This window comes from Mytilus galloprovincialis, chromosome 3 (assembly GCF_965363235.1).
Source record: "Mytilus galloprovincialis chromosome 3, xbMytGall1.hap1.1, whole genome shotgun sequence".
In the NCBI taxonomy this organism is placed as follows: domain Eukaryota; kingdom Metazoa; phylum Mollusca; class Bivalvia; order Mytilida; family Mytilidae; genus Mytilus; species Mytilus galloprovincialis.
In genome coordinates this window covers 78,150,603-78,172,370 of record NC_134840.1, presented here as the reverse complement: position 1 = coordinate 78,172,370, position 21,768 = coordinate 78,150,603, and the positions used below count along the sequence as shown (strand labels likewise).

Sequence of the window (21,768 nt, the reverse complement as noted above, 5' to 3'; positions counted from 1 at the left end):
TCATTTTCGCAATTGCAAGCTAAGGGTAAAGGTCCTCTCCTTTCCGTATATACATTTGTAGCAGATATACGACACGCGAACTCCGACTACTAGTATATCATTAAATTTTCATTAGTAAATTTTTTTCAGTTCTGAATTATATAGATATAGGAAGATGTGGTGCGAGTGACAATGAGACAACTCTCCATCCAAATAACAATTTATAAAAGTAAACCATATGCACATATAATGGGTGGTCCAAAACAATTTTTTTTTTCATTTTTTTATTATTTGGTGTTTCTTAAAAAAATATTTTGGAAACTTGATGTTACATTGTTACTAAATCTTGTAAACAGGACAGAAAGGGGTAGACATTTGCCAGGGCCGTAGCGTAATGGAGGCAAATGAGGCAAATGCATCACTTTTGAAACGACGACCAAACTTTAGAAGTGTCATTTTTTTTTAATTATGTATTTTACATTATCAAAATGTGAGTTTCGAGTTTCAAATTATCTACCGGCACACTACATACAGTGTGTTCACTCTGCAGCAGCGATTGCAGCTTTTACCATAGCGGTGACGGTAAAAAAGTAAGTGTTCCGAATACAAATAAAAATAAATTGAAACAAATCTTAATGTCGTTACAATACTGGTTGAAGAAGGATTCTTTAAAGAGAAAAAAAGATGAAAAAGGCAGCACATGAGTATTAACACCCCCTACAAGTATGCTGGCTTATTACTTTCCTTGGTTTGTTTTTGAATCCATAACGCTATAGTTTCCAATGTTTACACAATCATTCAACTCACTGAACAACAAATGCTAATCGATGAAATATTTCATTGACCAAAAATATAATAATTATTTATAATTAATTTAAACAAAATCATGAAGCGCCTTTTCTATGTAAGTCTTTAATGTATAAGGCAATTCGTCATTTTTATACATCTTTAATAAAGGTATGAAATATATTTTTGGTATTGTTTGAAAATATTTTTTTCGTGTTTCTTTTTCTGATTATGATCAGCATTGTATGGTTGTATTCTAGCGTGTTCCATTGATTCTAGTGCGGTAGGTCGTGGGTTCGAACCCCGGTAAGTCAAACCAATGACTTAAAAATTGGTAGAATAATGTGTCCAGTTCGATTGACATGTCTTCCAGTGGAATGTTTACAGATAACTTGTGATCCTAATAGAAGCTTATAACTTACTGTTGGACATAAATATATATATATACATAAGAACGTGTGTTGAAGCTTTTCCATAGTACAGATCACAAGAGAATCGGAAAGTTTTGGTTGACCAACAGAGATTAACTTTAATATTGAAACTTGTTTTGTTTCTCACTAGGCTAGCTAATAAAAAAAATCGCATTTCTGTTTTATCTTTTTTGTCTTTTATTATAAATAGCAATGCTGAAATAAGCTTCACCCGTTTCAGGCACCCGAACCCCCCTTAAAAAAATAAGGCTGAAAAATTTTTCGCCCTTCTGTAGCCCAAATGCAGATATTCTAAATTATAATAAATCCTCAAATCACCTCTTTAGGACAGCAACCTCTGATATTTTTTTGTAATCAGGGTTGTGGCTAGCTCTTCGAAAATCCAGTCTATCCGTTACTCTTTTATATTAAATAGTATTATCAAAAGTGACATCATTTTCATCCAATCAGAGGACAGATCGTCAACAACGCCAAAGCCGTTACAATCATTCAGGTCAAAGGTTTATCAAATCGAAACTAACCCAGAATGCATCGAAAAATTAAAAACGGGACTCTTTAGACTAGTTTAAAGCTAGAAACATTCATTGCCAACATTAATTGCACAATTTGTCTAAACCGGGCGACCATCAACTTACAATATACACTGTACGAACGTCATTTTTAGTCGAGCGTTTGGTTTTGACAGGTTTTTCTTAAGTTAATAGCATTCATACTTGAAAAATAATATGACATATATGCAACTTATATATTTATAATCGTTATGGTATTACATATACAGTATATTATACATGTATATGTCTATTTTAATCGATTATCCCAATACTGCTTAACAGCCTGCATCCTCGTCGGAATTAGTATATTTTGTACTGGTTGTGGTAAGTAAGAAATATTGTACTTTTCCTTTATAATATTCATTATACCATTTGCGATACATTGATAATCATCAGAAATCTTTGGAGTATACAACTGATCTTCGCAATCTTTCAAAAGAAAATATAACCCCAACACGTCATCTTGACCATCATGCGATAAGATTCTAACTGTACACTGAATCATTCCATATACGCCGATAATAGTCACATTCATAACAAAAGGATGATTCATCAACGAAGTCGAAACCAGCTCAAACAAAAACTTGTCATGTGTAAATCTTTCCTTTAAGCATACCGGGAAAGAAATTTGTAGATACTGGTCTACTTTCCAATTCTTGATTGCATTGACAATAACTGGACGAATTTTGTTCATCTCGGTTAAAGCAATTGTAAAGTCACCGTCTAAGTAGTAGAAAAGTGCTAATTGAACTCTTCCCGATATTAGTCTGTCATTGAATCCACAAGGATAAATAAGTGAAAGAGAGTCCTTGTACAAACTTTCAGCTTTTTTTCTGGAATATCTGGTTCTAAGTGAATGATAATAATCTGCTATCTGCCTCCTGATGACGGTTCGAAAGGCATCAATAAACTCCAGTGAAATTATTTGCGGTAGAATTGCTACTACTTCCTCTAATACTTCGCACTGAGAACGACTCTGAATAGGCATCATGATTGATAGCGATGACAAAATGAGCGACTCATTCATAATTAGCTGCTCACTAAATGTCTTTGACATTTCTTTACATTTACGAATAGCTTTACAGAGTATCCTACATGAGGTAATTCTTTGATGTTTCGTATACCAGTTCATTGAATATATGAAAATATCTTCAATAACATTTTCACAAAGTAATTCAGCAATGGTTTCTTTAATGCGACCGGATGTCAAGATGGTACTTATCATATCCGCTAGAATCAGACATCCATCTTTAGACTTGTGATCTATCATGTTATTCTGCGGAATGAAGTAATTCGGTAGGTAGTGATTCCTGTACATGATGTGAAGAAGAGTAAGCGATTTGAATAATAACTCCATTAACCGGATTGGCTGCCATTTCGCATTGTGTATGACGTCACTTACCCAAAATATGACCGTCTTCATGAAATATGAACATAGGACATCTGAACTTTTTAGATGTATCATTTTCAAATGCTTGAGAAGATAGTAACAATGATATTGGGTGTCCGTCCAATTCATCACCATGACCTTTTCTGCTTCTGTAAAAGACAGTCTCCATTCTATATCTTTATGTTTACTCAGGGCGTGACCAGTCGCTACAGCATACACACCCAAGTGTTTCATTTTTTCAACATCGCCATTAAAATTTGCTCGTTGAAAAATATCATTAGCAAATGATGGCCAATGAGCGCATTTGAAAGCGTGCACAATGTCAGTTGAAGTGCCTTCAACACCATCTTCTGTGAGAGCAGGTCCATTTATATGATTATCATACCCAGTCGTACCCCACTTATGCCATTCTTTCATAGATCTCACATATCCTTTACTGCTCAAGAAATAGTGACGTCCATCTTTCTCAATCAGATAATCTTGAAAACCATAGTATCTTCGCGAATTAGATGGGACGATTATTTTGATGTATCCTGGATGACAAAGCTCAGAAATGAAAGGTAAACTATTCACATTATCCTGTAACTTTCCAAAGTACTCGTAAGTCTCAGCCCAAGTACCCACAAAAATCAAGTCCAAGTCGCATGCATTTGGCATACCTTCTGCATAGCTTCCAGCAAACACTGGCTGGACCAGTGACCTGTTCGAGTCAGGTTCGAGTTCGCGCCATCTTCTTGCATATGCCTGCCAAATGTTTACACAGTTACTTTTCATCTGACGGGTATCCATTTCATATGTCATCATTTCTTTTAAAAAAATGTTCCAGGGTTCCGACTTCCAGTCTTCGGGTAATTCGGATTCGCATAAAATATTTCTAACTTCCGCTACCACTGAGTTGCCATCTGAGTTGAACGTAAACGCTGTTCTGATTGACTGCATCCTTACATTCGTATATTTATCGTCCTATAATGAAAATAAAATGTTATAAAATGAATATGTCTGGAGATGTCAAACTCAACAATAGACCCCTTAACATAGATTTGTCCTTGATAGATGAAGTTAGAACTGGTAGAATTTTCTAGAATTTTCATATCATTTGTCCTAAAAGTAGTACACTAAACTAATAGCTTGTTTGTTTTAAATTTACTGTCTCAAAAAAATGCGCATAAATGATTTTGGTTCAAAAGACATGGTTTCAGAGGTTGCCAGGTATGCCAATGAACCATGAAAATGAGGTCAAGGTCAGATGGTACCTGCCAGACAGACATATACACATTGAAATCATTCCAACCACCAGCTATAGATGACTTTTGCCGAAAGATCTTAAAAGACATGAACACAAAAACTGTACATTGACAAATGATTCGTGCAATTGGGGTCAAGGTCAGTTGATACCTGCTAGACAGACTTTTACACCTCACAACCATTCAATATACCAAATAGTGTTGGCCTATTGTGTATAGTACTTGAAATACAGACCAAACCGCAAAACCTTATTATAATTGTACAATGAACAATGAAGATGAGGTCAAGGTCAGATGGAATCCATATATAACAAATATGGTTATCATATTACTCATAACATGCATAATGAGTAAGAAAACTCATTTTTTTTCCAAGCAGTCGCTGAACTATATAAATAAGGTCCAGGTCATTGGATATATGAAAGACGGAAAATTCGTATAATAAGGTATATGCATACAAGAAATGAAGTATAAAGGTCTTCATGCTTCTGGAATATAAAGCTTTAAACATATAGTTTCACCGCTGCCGCTGGATAGTTATACCTTTGTCTCCCATACTGCGACTTTCGTCGCAAACGAGACAAAAATAAAAATAAAACTTTCCAGGATGTGGTAATTATTGTGACGGCATCTACTACAGATTCAAAGATAGGCCACATATATACAAAACATACGTCACTGTTGTTGTTCCACTGATGCCGTTTGAAACCAGATGCTACGCAAGCGCAGCTTTATACGACCGCAGAGGTCGAACTCTGAACTGTTGGGGCAAATATGGACACAACATTCAAGCTTGATACAGCTTTGAATTTGGATTGTGATTAAATAGTTGACACAGCATAGGTTTCTTACACATAATGAATGTGGTCTAATGAACTTAAAAAAAATAAAAATTACCTATTATGGTCCAATATCCAAAATCTAAATACATGGCCATGGATTGATTCAGCATATCAAAGAATCCCAAGAATTCAATTTTTTATGAAATCAAACAAATTTAAAGTTTAATTTTGGACCCTTTTGACCTCAATGTGGACCAATTTGGTAACAGGGCCTAATAATAACAAATCTAAGTACATGGTTAGATTTAGCATTTCAAAGAACCCCATACATTCATTTTTTGTTGAAATCAAACAAAGTTAAAATTTGGACCCCAATTGGGACCAACTTGAAAACTGGGTCAATAATCAATAATCTAAATACATGTTTAGATTCAGCATATCAATGAACCCAAAGATTTCATTCAATGTTAAAATTAAACTACATGTAAGTTTAAATTTGGACACTTTGGATCTCATGTGGACCAATTTAAAAACGAGGACCCAATTCCAAAAACTTAATACACGGTTAGATTCAGCATATTTAAGAACCCCAAGAATTAAAGAATAAAACCACATTGAAATACGTCAGGGAATAAGCAATTTATACAAAGCATTAGAAAAGTATTGTTGTTGGCCCCTTTTTGGCCCATTGTTCCTACACTGTTGAAACCATAATCCCTAAAAATCAATCCCATTCGGCAACCTTCCTTTTGTGGTTTCAAACCTTGTGTTAAATTTATTACATAGAGATCCATTCACATAATAAACTAAAGTAAGTGTTTTTGGACGAAGCTGGCGACGACATGATCCCAATAAACGAACGCAAAATTTGTTTGCGGTCGTATAAAAAGAACCTGGTTTATATCAATAAAGAAGTTTTCAAACAATACGAATTGATCTTTAAGAACAAAGTGTCTTTTGACCTCCTTGCTGATATTTAAACCATTTATACCAGTGTCAGACAGATTAAGGATGTATACCAACAAGCACTTGTCTTCGCAGAAACGGGGAATGTGTCAAAGAGCCAACAATTCGACCAAAGCAGCCGAAGGCCACTATTGGGTCTTCGACACAGCGAGAAAATCCTGCACCCGATCGCGGGCTTCAGCTTGCCCCTAAACAAAAAAAGTGTACTAGTTCAGTGAAAATTGACGTCAAACTAAACTCCAAAACATATAAATACACTAAAATTAACAAAAATAAGATAAGCAAAGGTCACAGGCTCCTGACTTGTGAGAGCGTAATACGATTGCGAGTTAATTACTTTATATGCAGGAACATATATCTTGACAGATTTTAAAATTGTTCCTAGCCTTATGCTATATCAAATTATAGGTACAAGTTTTAGAGCCTATCTGAACACTCCGACCCCATCCACATGTAATGGAAAATTTATTATTTTTTTAGGCCATGCCAGTTCAGTTCCTTGTTCGACGGACCCGCCCGCACATATTTTTATTCAGCACTGAGAAATAATAGTTTTTAAATATTCCCGCTTCGCGCTTCCTGAAAGTAATCGTATCTATTTCCCACTGACGCTTCTTTTTTGTAAACATTGAAAAAAAATTAAAAACAAAGCCATCACAATCTTGAGCGTTCCACTCAACAGCTTCGAGCATTAACATATACGATTTCTTATTTAAGTCAAGGAAGATACTTGATTTCGTGTTTAGAATAAAGTACGCGATAGGAGCAAACGTGTTACCTTCAACTGGAATATAGTTTGCCGGCGGAACAAAAGTACCTATACTCGATTGATTTGTATATACACTTGTGCTAAGTCATCAGGAGCGTGTTGTGTAGTCGTTGTCGTGTGATGGTATGATTTATTAATATATGCTTCTCGTTTACTTTTGTATATACATAAGACCGTTGGTTTTCCTGTTTATTTACACCAGTCATGTTGGTACTCATGGTACTCTTAATTCACAGCTTCCTGTTTGGTTGGAGCCAAAGCTCCGTGTTGAAGGCATTACTTGTCGAACTATAATTATCAACTTTAAATACATTTCGACTTGGATGGAACACAAAAAACTAAAAAAAGTGCACACATTTACGAACAACACAAAAGTGGGCGTTACATGTCTTGGTAAACAGAATAAAAAACCACTTCAATAGATGATAAATTTAAAAAATGTCTAAGTACAATTAAGTATCAAGTGGTAAATCTATTTTCATAACGTCTCGTTTCCGTGATTAAATTACAATATTGTCAAAACCTGGTTTTTATTAAAAAAAAATAATAATACAATCGCTCGCCTTTACTCTCAACGGCGCGTTACATTAGCGCGGATTGGTCCTACATTTGCGCGGAAAATATCCACGTTTGAGCGAATTTTACTTGTTGAAAAGTTACTACATTTGCGCGGATTTGTACAAAGTTATATGAAAAATAAACCATAACTTTTTATAAAAAATAATACTTAATATTGCTTAAATAAACTGATATTTGAACAAATTAACTTAACAAAATTAAAAATAAATAAATTTAGACGACTATTTAGTAGCCAGAGTATTTGCATAGCCATTACAACATGTACAATGAACAGTTTTATTCAAATTATCCAGCCATCTACACTTTCGTTGAGATTATTATATAAGTTAAGGCGACTACTTACATTAAAATTCGTGTATTGTAAAACGCACAGACAAAGAGAAAATTCAGATTACCGTTCGACAATTTCTGAAATTTCAAAATGGTGAAATTTCCCGTTAATGCTATCTCAAATCGCTAGGATACAAGTACAAGGACTGGTCTATAATGGATGATTCCTGTATAGATATCATCTGCATGTTTATTGCATTTTATTTATGACTATATATACTTTGAATGTTCTTTTCAATTGATAGTCGCTGTATTTTATTCAAAACGTTTATTTTACATACATGTAGTTCTTTTAAATGTTTATATAAATTAATTAGAACTTGTTTTATATATATTTATGGGCGTATGACATTTGCGCCGATTTTGAAATTTTTCATTCTTTCATTTGCGCCGATTTCAATTTTTCATTTGCGCCGATTTTATAATTTCTCCTAATTGGATTTACAGGTAAAAATACATTAATACTTTTTTACATGTACTATACCTTGAAGGAATATTAGTAAATGTGGTTATTTAAACGTTGTTCACTTACGTTTGTATGAATGCCAATGAGACAATTCTCCATCCAAGTAACTATTTATAAAAGTAAAGCATTTTAAAGTTTTTTTTACTCATATTGTTCTGGAACATTAAATCGTTTAAAACCAAAGTCACAACGGATTCTGATGGGAAGACTATAATTGTCTAAACACAGAAAGAAGAACATAACCATGTGGCAGTTGAACGAAAAACCGAGACTGAAGAACTACGGGTACACCGGTCAAGGAAAAAGGTCTGGACATGTATCCAGTAGGCCTTCAAAGACTGGGATTAAGAGTTATCTCATTGGCACTCATACCACATCCTCTTATATCTATTCACCTGTATTTACCATGTTTACCTGTAATTTACCTGTAAAATAATCGGCTCAAATGAAAAAACAATCGACGCAGATGAAAGAAAAAATCGGCGCAAATGCAAAACGCCGATATTTATCAATAACATGTGGCATGACCGCCAATTTATGTTCAAAACAGTAATTGAAAAACAAATTACAGGTAAAAAAAAACCTCAGGGAAACTACAGGTAAATTCGCGCAAACGTAATACCATTTCTCCGCGCAAATGTAAATTTTAAGCGTGTCATTTTAAAATCCGCGCAAATGTAGGTAGCCCACACTCAAGCTCGCCTGAAAGATTTAAAAATTAAATTTATTTTATTAAAAACTTTAAATCACTCGCTCGCCCCAATTTCTGGAGTGGAAAAATCCGTAAAACAAGAAATTAAATTGATGTTACCTTTGTTTAAAATTGTCCACTTACAAAATACTGACTTCACATACAAGTTGCGATAAATAGATAGATAATAGATAAATAGATAAGTTAACTTACATATTATCATGATTAAGTAGTTAGACACACTTAAAGATGTGTTGTCAGACTGATAAAAAATAACATGCATGCTTAAAGGTCGTTCACATCCAGGAGATGACAGTTCATTTATTACTACAAAGTCCTCCATTTGGAAAATATGGTAATGAATAAAAATATAATGCTGCATACCTATTTCAAACAAATGTGACTTACCATGCAGCTGGTCTATGCGTAAATTCTACTTTCCATCATATTCGTGTTCTAGTTATTTGGTGATGAAGTTATTTATATCTACTGAATCGATACCGGATTTTAGCTTTGTTTACGGAATGTGTATAAATGCGTGAATGATTCATTGATGTGAAGTATATAAGATTATATAATGTGCATGTAAAAAAAGAGAACGGAAAATGTATTTGACATACATGTATTTCACGGTGGGTAAGGTTGTCCTGCGAGAGAACGTTCCGTGCTGGTGATTTGGTCCTGCCTGGTGCTGGTGGGTCATGATTCTGAGCTGGTGGGGTTTGCTTACATTGTATAAAAACGGCAATAAAACCGTTCTGTAGCTTAATTGTTCTCTTATATGTCCTAATTACCATGCGAGGAATATCACAACATTTTTTCATTGCAAAAGTCGTGCAAATTCGCAAACGGATTTGTCCTGACGATGTGCTGGTGATTTGGTAAAACGGCACTGGTTCTGTGCGCATACGTCCTAGTTATGTGCCTTTATATATTCTAGTTAAAAGTGGCATATATTCAAGATCATTGATGCAGAAAATAAGTATATTTATATTTGGTGGATATTTCATATGAGCAAAATTGAGTCTAATTTGTTTTAACTTGATTTTTTGGGAGGGGGTGCAAGATCTTTTTTGTTGAGATGTTTGAAGCATTTTAAACTTTTGATAACTGTTATTTTGAAGATATATATGTGCTGTTAACTGTTACTGACTATAATTAGCTGTTATCTGTTTTCTTAAAAATGACATTGTTGTGAACTATTATTAAAAAGAAAATAATTTACCCTTGTTTACTAGCTGTATTTTTTTATTATTTTTGAATTCACTAGTACTGTTAGTGAAACCCCTCTTGTCCCTTTTGAGATAAGACAATATGTATATGACTTGTGGGATTACCATCCGTTTGCATGAATTCAAAATAGGTATAAAATATCCAATACCTATATATAAAAAAGATTATGTGGTATGTTTGCCAATGAACAAATTTCTATCAGAAACCAAATGAAGTGGGTGTTAACAACTAAACGTAACCGTACGACCTTCAACAATGACCCGAAAAATCAAAATGTGAAAGGTTTCGCATAAAATTGGAGAGCATAAATATAAAGTAAAGGACTTTTTTCTAATAAAATTGAGAATGGAAATAGGGAATGTTTCAAAGAGACAACAACTCGATCAAAGAGCAGAAAACAGCCGACGGCCACCAATGTATCTTCAACACCGCGAAAAAATTCCGCACCTGGAAGTGAGCTTCAGCTGGCCCATAAATAACATGTATACTCCATAAAATATAAACTTTAATTTAAAAAAAAAAAAACATACAACAAGACTACAGTAATAAAGGCCAGAAGCTCCTAGCTTTGGACATGCGCACAATTACGTCAGGTTTAATCATGTTTTTGAGATGTCAACCCTCCTCTATACCTCTAGCCAATGAAGAATAAACAAACGCATAGCAATACACACAGTAAAACTCAGTTCAAAAGAAGTTCGATTCCTTGCCAGAATACTACTAGTAGGTTAATACTAAAGAAACTAAGTAAAATGAAAATCATACATAGATTAACAAGGGACTACTAACAGCTCCAGACCTCAATTAAACTGATTGAAAGATTTTGTCTTCATCATATGAAAATCAGTCACAACAAAAGTTGATCACGGCAAACTATCATGTGAGTTCAGATAATAAAGTCAGTGTATCCGTGATATTCAATTTGTTTCTCTGTCAAATTTGTCCGATACTGCAGATACTTTTCTTTTTCTTCAATCAAATGAATCTTAGTCTTGTTTCTGCGCGTAAGAATCATGTGTCTTTAGCAGCTAAAATCAAATTTCTATGTAATAATTTAGTATTTTACTAAAAGGATGACAATAGTATAGCGTTTTTTTTTTTTTTTTAATAAGGGAGAGAGAGGGATGTCACGGTGAAAGTTATTTACACTGAAATAGCTTTGAGATTCTAAAATTGTTGATAAAAAATAAAATTGGAAGCAGATTTAAAAGTTGAACGATACATGTAGGTCCTACATGTACTTTTCTATCTTTAAATATATTTCATGAATGAAAATAAAATATGCCAAAATTTTTATGAAAATGAGTGTAAATGAGTGAACGAAAAAACATACCAGTAAGAAATACTCTTTTAGTTAAATGCTTATAATTTTACTTCAAATAGACCCTGACTCGTAATAACAAAGTTATACATTATTTATTATTCTTTCTTAATGTGAATTCTCAGTATTATTATATTTACATGAAGCTTTAATTTATACTTAAAAAAACAATCTAAAGCCAGATAAATCAATCATTTTTTTTTTTTTTTTAATTTTAAACGTTTTCGGGACAACACAATCAACTCAAACACGACTGTCTCTTTACCATTTTCAATCCCAGATCCCCTCCCCCCAACCACCACCAACCCACCTCCCAAAATAAATTGTCATTCGAAAATAAATACTATGCATATACATAGATCTACAAATCTACAGATAATAATTTCATCTAAACAAAACTACTCTCTCGTATTCGAAGTTTTTGCCGTTTTGTTTTGTCTAAACAAATTGACACACACAATGATTATAGTATTGTGGACTTTTTTTTTTAACTTAAAATGGCCGAAACATTGGTAACAATTAAGTAAAAACTACTTAGTATCGTCTACAAATCGTTTAAAATGTCTTGTGTATATGTCGTGTACATGTTATTATTGTGTACAGGTTATTACTTGTACAAACTTTTCATACAAGTAATTACTTGTATGAAGCCATCAGACAAGTTACTACTTGTACAAATACAATTATACAAGTAATTACTAGTACAATTTTTACTGAGAAAAAGATAATAACTTGTACAATTCATTATATATAGATGAAGCAGTAATTGAAAAACACATTCGCAAAGGAGACGAAATTGTTGATATTGTGCAGTTGATGAACTTTACTCTTTGATAAGAACAGCACATACCAAATGATGATTAAAAGATTTAGAAATTGGAGACAATGTTACAGTGCAAAGAGTACACAGAGGTCTGATTGACTGTAGAAATATCAAAGAAGTTGTACTAAATATTGCCGAAAGTTGAAAAATAGGAACAAAAGTTGGAATCATGATTGGTTTAATGAGTCGAAATCAAATCAAAAACATTCAGAGAAAGGATTTGACAATGTTGGACATAACAGAGAGCACGGAGGTTAACGTCATGAAAGCAGTACAAGTGCTTTCTTTAAGTGGTGACTAATACCATGATAGCAGTTGTCAGGGTAGCTGTACGATAGGCAAATGTAAATGAAAAGATCAAACTTATTGTGTAATTCCAGATGTCATGCTTCTTTTTCTTGAGCAAAAAAAAAAACCATTATTTGATCTATTAGGCTTTACCTTAAATTCCAATATATGATATTACATATTGTGGATTCATCTGTTTTCGTTGGTACCAATTTTCGTGGATTGCGGAAACCTTAAATTTTCGTGGATATGTGATTTCGTGGTTCTGCCAAAGTCTAAATACAACTGTTAGAAACTAATATTTCTTTGAACATTTAAATTCGTGGTTCATATGTACCCACGAAACCCACGAAAATTGGTATCAAACGAATAATAATGAATCCACAGTATGCAACTTTTTATCATGATTTTTTTTGTAAGTAAATGGTAGAAAGGTGTTATTTTATTTGTACTTTTAACAATTTTGTCACTTACAGTCCGTATTTAAGTTGCAACAAGCTGTTTATAGCTAAATTTTCTCAAGATGTCATGCTAGCTTATGATGTCACTTTGCGACCGCTCTGTGTCTGAAATCTTCTAACATTTCAAACATAATACTAATAAAAGAAGATGTGGTGTGATTGCCAATGATACAACTCTCCACAAGAGCCCAAATGACTCAGAAATTAAAAACTATAGGTCACCGTACGGCCTTAAACAATGAGCAAAGCCCATACCGCATTGTCAGCTAAAAAATGCTCCGAAATAGCTAATTTAAACAATTCAAACGAGAAAACTAACGACCTAATTTATGTACAAAAATGAACGAAAAACAAATATGCAACATCAACAAACGACAACCACAGAATGACAGGCTCCTGACTTGGGACAGGCACATACATACAGAATGTGACGGGGTTAAACATGTTAAACCTCCCCCTTATCTGGGACAGTGGTGTAACATTACAACATAAGAACGAATTATCAAAAATCAGTTGAAAAAACCTTAACTCATCATATGGATCAACCAGAAATACTACACAGAGTGGATGTGGCCGGGTACTTGTATATCTCATGCAACAACAAGAAACATTAAGTTCAGAATACACACTTGAAAAAAAAAGAAAAGAAAAACAAATACAATATAGATTTCAAAAATACATACGCTCTATGAAAAGAAAAAAGAAATAAATACAAGAAAATAGTAAGAGAAAAAAAAATACCCGACAATTTAACAAAAAATTCCAGACTTACAAACTCATAGAAAGGATGTTTAAAGCAAAAGTAGGAACACATATAACTCAAAGATATTGTGTTGTACAAGTTATAATCTTTTTCTGAACAAAAATTGTACAAGTAATTACTGGTACAATTATATTTGTACAAATAATAACATGTATGATGGCACCATACAAGTAATTACTCGTACAAAGATTTTGTACAAGTAATAACCTGTACAAAATTATAAAATGTACACGACATATAGCACATATTTATGACAATAACTGTTGTGGGCACAATTAAGATTTACTGTACAGTTTTAAAGTTGTACTAAACCAAAATTAAAATGTGAACTTAAGTTTTGCGAAATTTGTTTGATGAGTACCGATTGAGATTTTTAATCTAATAGAACATGGCTTATCTAATAGTTGACAATCCGGCTTCCAGTTAAGGATTCGGCCCGAAACGGGGAAAATGCTCGGCACAGCCTCGCATTTCCCCGTTTCTAAGCCTCATCCCTATATTGTTGATGTGTCAAGTCAATGCACTATTATTGTCTATGTCTTATTCCACATTTCCATTCTCAATTTTAAGTGTTGTGTTGTTACACAACTGTACCAATAAAGGTGGAAAGGAGGAGGGGTTGGTTATGTTGAGTGGAGGAGGGAATATGGAGCACAAACAAATATGTTAACATAGTTAACTAGCTGTCACGAATGCCCAAAACCAGTGGTTGTCGATGGTTGCAATCTGTCATATTTTTCTTTTTTACAAAGTTGTATTTAAAATCAGGCCGAACGTTTTCATTTTTTAATCGTTTACATTTTAATAGCTAGCATACGTTATGTTTTTTGCTCGTTGTTGAAGGTAACTTTGACTTGCATTGTTTACATCTTGTTCCATTGCAGTCCGTTCTTATCAATCATGTATGATAAGCAAGTCTGTGTTGTTTTATTTATCCAGCCGAAGTGTATTTGAAACAGTGTGTATATTAAGGAAGAAATTAGAGGCACCAGTAGTTAGATCATCTACCCTCGTATATTTAATTTTAAAAAAACCAGTCAAACGTTTATTGTCGCTTTACTTCAAGCGCTTTTAATTGTTAGTTAGCATATTATGATTTAAGGCTATTTTTAAACATCAATTCTCTGTAATAATAGACCAAATATGAAAAATTTTGGCCAGATTATTTTTATTCGATTACTTTTTTTTAAGTTGAAATGGTCCAAACTAACAGTCAAATTAAAAATAAAATCAATAAAAAAAATCTGAATAGTCTGGTTGCCATGGAAACCACGTGACATCATATGTATATATTAGTATAGCAAGTAGAAATGGCTAAGGTTGTATTTTATTATAAAAATGAGATAAAGCATATCATTTTTTGTTATTTTCATGGGTATAAGAGAAGATTTCAATCATTTAAACTGTTAACTGACAAATTTTTCGAATAAAAAAAGTTTTTTGGTACATAAGGTGGTCCATTTAACACAAAAATCGGTATGATTTTGCTGATTTTTTACATCTGATTTTACCGAAAACGCAGAAATCGTCACATAAAAGACCCATACCAAAATTCTTTGATTTTAGTGCCTCTCTATTTCTAAATTTTGTGCAAAAAAAAAAAAAAAAAAAAAAAAATCACTAGCCCCCACTCCCCTCTTTTTTAAGGTTTGCATTAAGTTTTTATCGTCAACCGTAGGTCAGTCATTTGAACAAACATACATTTGTATTCAACAAACACCAACATCAATATAACATGTTAGTTGGTTTATATGGTTGAAATTGTCTGGTATGATAGCAAACATATGAAAAATTGGCCTACATGAACAGTTTACACCCCTAATATGACCCAATTTTAATTATCCGCCATTGATTTAAAATATGTTTACCCAGAGATATTTTTTCATTAATGTTTAGCTAAATACCTAATCTTTAAGTGTAGTGGGTCATGTTTTGGCTATATTTCTGCAAAAAAAATGTTATAGGGACCAATTTTGGTTTTTAACATCCATAGTACCTAAAATAGCTATTAGCTCTGATATTCTATACTGTATTTCACCGTATAAGATTTACTTTGATAAATATATTTTTATAAAGCATATTCTGTTGTTCATTAAATGATAAACTATGTAAAGCTATCTGCCATAATAAATGAGCTGTTCATAATTGAAATTTGGTCATTTTGAGGTAAATTTTTCCTTGGTTGTCAAGGAAATTTATGTTCCTTAGCAACCAACAAGAAGGACTGGGATAATTAAGATTTTAAACTGATTTTTATGAATAATGCAACTAACTTTGATGTTAGAGGTAGTTTTTCTATAACATTATTTTTTTTATGTGGCCAGCTGTTGGTTGATGCATACAGAGAATTGATGTTAATATCTTAAATAAAACTATTCTAATTATATATATATTTTCATATGATATTGAACGGAAGATTTTGCCCTTTTATGTAATATTAGTTACGATTATTTATAAACGCTTATTAAACAGAAAAATGGATACACAAAAGTAAAAATCGGAGTCATAAATCCGATTGAATACAATTATAAATCCGATTGAATACAATTATCTGCCCAACTTTATTGATTTTGTAACGTTTGTGTAAAATAGTAACAACTTTTTACCAAAAATCACCAGCACAATGACAGGACCCACCATCACAGAAACAGGACATGTCTAAACTGAGAAAATTGCGCAGGTTTTTCATACAATATTTTTGTCGTGTGGATTTGGGTATAGAAACGAACTCCAGGGGCATTTTTGTTTTATTTTTTTCAGCTCTTATTTACGGGCTAGATTTTCTAAAACTTAGCACATCGGTGTTACGCTTACTGAAACAGTTTAGAAGGTCACATTTTACATTGTTGGCCTATGAACCCATAAGCAACAAAATTAAAACATCGTAACTATATCCTTTCATTTTTTATGCAAGAAAAAGTAGTTTTTAGTTTTAGTTTCGTCTTTGTTTACATATTTTCAATGATCACCAGCACCAGTCAGTACCAAATCACCGGAACAGAACGTTTTCTCGCTTGGCAACCTTACCCACCGTGTATGTGCTACGATTAAAAGATATTAAGAGATATAAAAAAAGAGGTAAAAATGTCAAAATAAAATACGGAGCTAAACAGCATTGAGGGCCTTACTATCCACATGTCTTAATAGAAACTACAACCAGAGACATATAATATTATACGTATTATATGTCTCTGCAACGTAGTAACCTGCAAATGGTCATAATTTAAGTTTGAAAACCCTGTACATTTTTAGTTAAAAATGAAAATAAAAATTAGAGCACCTGTCATTGGGCTTGGAATTTTAACAAATATCGTATGCATCGATTTATTTAAGAAATCACTATGTCAAATTAGTCAAACAAACAATAATCAGCACATAATTATATGTGTACTTCATGTGTACTTCATTTTAATTGTCTAGTATGATCCTGAAATTTCCATTGCAATTTGTTATCTAAATTATTCAAAATTATTGATAGATAGATAGAAAGTTTATTATTTAGATTATTACAACATTCTAATTCACGGCCGACACTCGGCTAACCGAGAGATTGGTCGGTTAATCTATATTGAGTATGCGGCTATATCGGCGGTTGGTCTGTTAATTGGGTTGGCTAAAGTCTGTTAATCAGGTGTTATCGAGAAAATCATTGAAAGTTCAGCATGTTTCATTGTATAACTTTCTAATTATATTTTCATCATAAAAAGTATTCATGTCTAACAAAACAATTCAATGTACCGAATTCAGTGGTGTAATTATTATTTTTCTAGCTTCGATGTACGATCTATAAAATGAAAAGGCGGGTTACTCATCAATAAATTTATACACATTTTACACACATGAAATGTACACAAAATGACACATTGGTTAAATTTACTTGCATTCAATATTTTGAACACCGAAAAAAGAAAGGCATTATGTTTGTTAACCATATTGATATCATTGTGTGAAAAATCTACACGAAAATCTGTATTTTGGTGACATAAATCAATCTTTATTTAAAACCTGGTCTGTTAATGGGTCGGATGTATAAAACCCGGTCTGTTAATTGGTCTGTTAAGAGTTATGAATAGCAATAAAAGTATAATTTTATTGCTATATGGGGTGTTATCGGATCAAATGGGTAGGCTCAAGACAAGCGGCTAAAATATACGACAACAACACATGAGCAATGAAACATAACATATACGGAAACAACACACGGAATTGAAAATTGATAAAAATGGTTTCAAAAAGTGTAATATTAAAGTAATATTAATTTCATCCAAGAATGATCGCATATATCATGTTGATTCTGTTTAATCGTCATGAATGACACGAATTTGTCATCTACATTGGTAACCAGTATATAAAACAGAGATAAAGGTCGTAATGTTACTAAACATCAGTAAGTAAAATATATTGGGATGACAAAATATGAAAAATAAAGAAAGAATAATGAGTAAGATAAATAAAATGTAGAAAAAAATGACATAACAATTGAAAGAATACAGAAATAAACAATACCCCCAATCCGGACCCTCATGGTATACACAAGAATCTAGATGGAAACGCAGAATATAGAATAATAGATAGGGACAGTAGAGAGTGATACATTGCTAAAAACGAGAGAAAAATAATACTTGTTTAAGAATACACACATGAAACACCGATGGCTGTTGATACAGTAACGGATTTTTATATTCTATGTGGCGAAAACGCGAAATTGCGAAGTCGAAAACGCGAAAACGCGAAACCGATTTCGCGTTTTTCGGTTTCGCGTTTTTCGACTTCGCGTTTTCGCGTTTTCGACTTCGCGATTTCGCATTTTCGCGTTTTTCACTTCTCGATGTCCCGTTTTCGCGTTTTCGCCCTATAGAATATGAAAGGCGAAAACGAGAAAACGCGAAAACGCGAATGGACTTCACCGGCCACCATAGACAACTGTAGTTCTCCTCTGCACTTATGAAGAAATAAAATGAATTGAAACTTAAAATAACCAAATATAGCTAAATTCGCTCCTTTCCGTTTACTTCTTTAGAATGATTTGTAAACAACATATGATTAAGTACTGACGAATTAGGGTTTAACGTCCAGTGACAAATATCATGTTCATATGAGAACGAGAACACGTTATATGTACCCTGTGTTGTATTAGAAAGACACTTTCAGTCGGAATTGAGAACGTGCTACTTCGAACAGACACAAAAATTAAGGCTGATTGAAAATGTCAATAGAAAATTCATGCATATTCCAGAGGCCAATCCATATCACGCTATATTTAAGTGACACACCCTTTAATAAAATGCAAAGAAAGTCAAAATAAAAATGCTCTTTCTAGGATACTGTGGCAACGTATTGTCATTTTTTGTTACTCAGGAACATCTCATTCTTAAGATTTTCAAGGGGAAAATATAAAGGTAGCAAAATTATTGTCGTGGCTAAATAACTCTTAACTGACACAATTTCAATTGTCCAACCCATTAACAGACTTTATTCCCATCATTTTCACTAAAACGTGGTATTATTCACGTTATTTTACAATTATGAAATATTTCCTAAGGTCAATTTATTTTTTAGAACCACAGTACTAATTTTTGTCCTTTAAATGATATCTAAATTTGTTTGTTTTCGCCTTTTATTAAAAAATTGCTATGCGTATAAGCATAAATACTACATACTTGCGCGACGCCTTTTAGTTTTACTGAAAACTGCGCAGACTAAGAAATGTTTTTACAAATGCAAAATGTTCTATGATAGATATCATTTTGTCAGACACTTTTCTTTTTTTGATTTGGTTCTTATAACATGCCAAAAATCTGTATATTTAATAGAGTTTAACATTAAATTAAGGGTTTTACTCTTAACAGACGTATAACCAACCCGATTAACAGACCAATCGCCCATATAGCCGCATACTCAATATAGATTAACCGACCAATCTCTCGGTTAGCCGAGTGTCGGCCGTGTAATTAGAGTTCCCTGTCAGTTTTTAAGTACGCATGCTATGTCATATACCAATGGGATAAATAAATAAAGGAACTGTGTGTTGTTCTCTTCATTCTTGAGTTCGTGTTTTTCAAAATCGATTCGGTTGAAAATTAATTGGTTTAGAATTGTGTTTAATTTTGGTTGTTTTTTTAGTCAAAAGAACAATCGTATACAATGGCGCAACAATCGTATACGATGGCGCAGAAAACTTATTATGATGCATGTATAGCAGGAGATGTTACTGTGCTTATCCAGTTACCTTTGTGGTGTCACAATAGCAATCATGGCTAAAAGAGTTTACCAAATTGCAGTATGATAGAAGTGTCCATGCAAAAGTAAGACCTTCTAAATCATTAACTCATATTATAGTAAGTCATTATTTTGTTTGAAATTTATGACAAAGACATCAACCATCAGGAGCTGGTTGGTAAGTATAACTTTTAATTTCACAGCACTCACTCCATACTAACAATCTTGCACTTGAGCTATCTGTTAAAATATTTTACCAGTTGATCAATTTGCAAGAGAAGATTTCAAACTGCAGTTTGCTATACTGTTTAAGCCTTTGTTTATGTACCCCAAAGGTTACTAGATAAGCACAGTAACTGGTTTCAATCTAGATACCTTGATAACTCCAACATTTATCTACAATGTACCTTTACTCTAGCTAAACTAGCTGATGATAATTTATAACAATTTGATACTCGCGCTTGCGCGAACTATTATTAGAAAATGTGGCACAGCAGGAATTACAGCGGATGGTTGGAGATTTAATGAAAAAAAAAAACTGTTTCAATTTGACGAGAGAAAAATTTTGACAGGAAATAAAAGAATTAGTTTTACAAAAAAAAATAGTAATTGAAATGACCTTATGACAATTTTAATCAATCCTATTGGTCATGCGCATCTGAAAAATTATGATTCATACATGTACCTAACATCATGACAATACTTAAACTATGATAATTCCTTAAACTTTTAACAAATTATAATTATTCAGGTTGAACCACTGACATTTCGCTGTTATATCAACAAATTAAATATAATTTATTATTAATTAACTGCACTGTTATTGGACTTAATATGATGAAAACTGCCTATGCAATATAATGTGTAGACTGGGCCAATACAGAATAACTAGGCCAATACAGATTTTTTCTGTATTGGCCGAGTTATTCTATATTGGCCGAGTTGACACAAGTGCAGGATTTCGGAACGTCTCTAGTTTTTACATCGAAAGTCACGATAAACACAAATTGAAAATAAACAGTTGTTTTGAAGACGCAGTTGTCATTTAGTTATCTTAAACATGCTGAAAATGTCAGTATGGCATACATTTCAGGCGAAAGACGGTCACATTCATTTAAAAGGTATTTTGAAAGCAGACGTGACGTGACGATAAAACTATTTCAGGTTTGGGGAACGAGTAGATTATCACAAAGTTCATTTCTTGACGACCTCATAATTTCACGATTTTACACATCGATTTTAAATTAGTTTCTGCATTACACATGCAATGGCAGTACCTTTCCAATTACTATTTATGTGTTGCGTCTAAATTTAAGTTGTAACACTTTATAGTGACTGAAAAGGGTAGAAAAAATCATCAGATGAGAAAATGCTGAAGACACCTGGAAACAGCACCAGATCATTATGTATTGCATCTAATAAAAAGAAACAAACTGAGATTTGGATAGTTCCACTTCAAGGTAAAAATATTTATCTCTTTTGAAACGAAATTAAAAAAATATTGTAACACTGTAGTTAATTAATAAAGATATTATTACGTGTATTTCTGTATTGGCCGTGTTATTGGTCCTCGGCCAGCTGTATTGGCCTTCGGCTTCGCCTCATGCCAATACAGCAAGCCTCGGACCAATAACACGGCCAATACAGAAATACACGTAATAATATCTTTATTAATTAACTACAGTGTTACAATATT

The 21,768-nt window shown here is 33.0% G+C and overlaps 1 long non-coding RNA gene across 1 annotated transcript; it reads right to left on the bottom strand.

The window, feature by feature from the left end:
- Window positions 1-1,933: 1,933 nt before the first annotated feature.
- LOC143069038 (uncharacterized) lies at window positions 1,934-9,480 on the bottom strand. Its single transcript, XR_012976303.1, has 2 exons — window positions 9,373-9,480; window positions 1,934-4,100 (listed from the first exon to the last, which is right to left on the bottom strand). It is a non-coding gene; the product is annotated as an uncharacterized LOC143069038 (long non-coding RNA).
- Window positions 9,481-21,768: the final 12,288 nt, after the last annotated feature.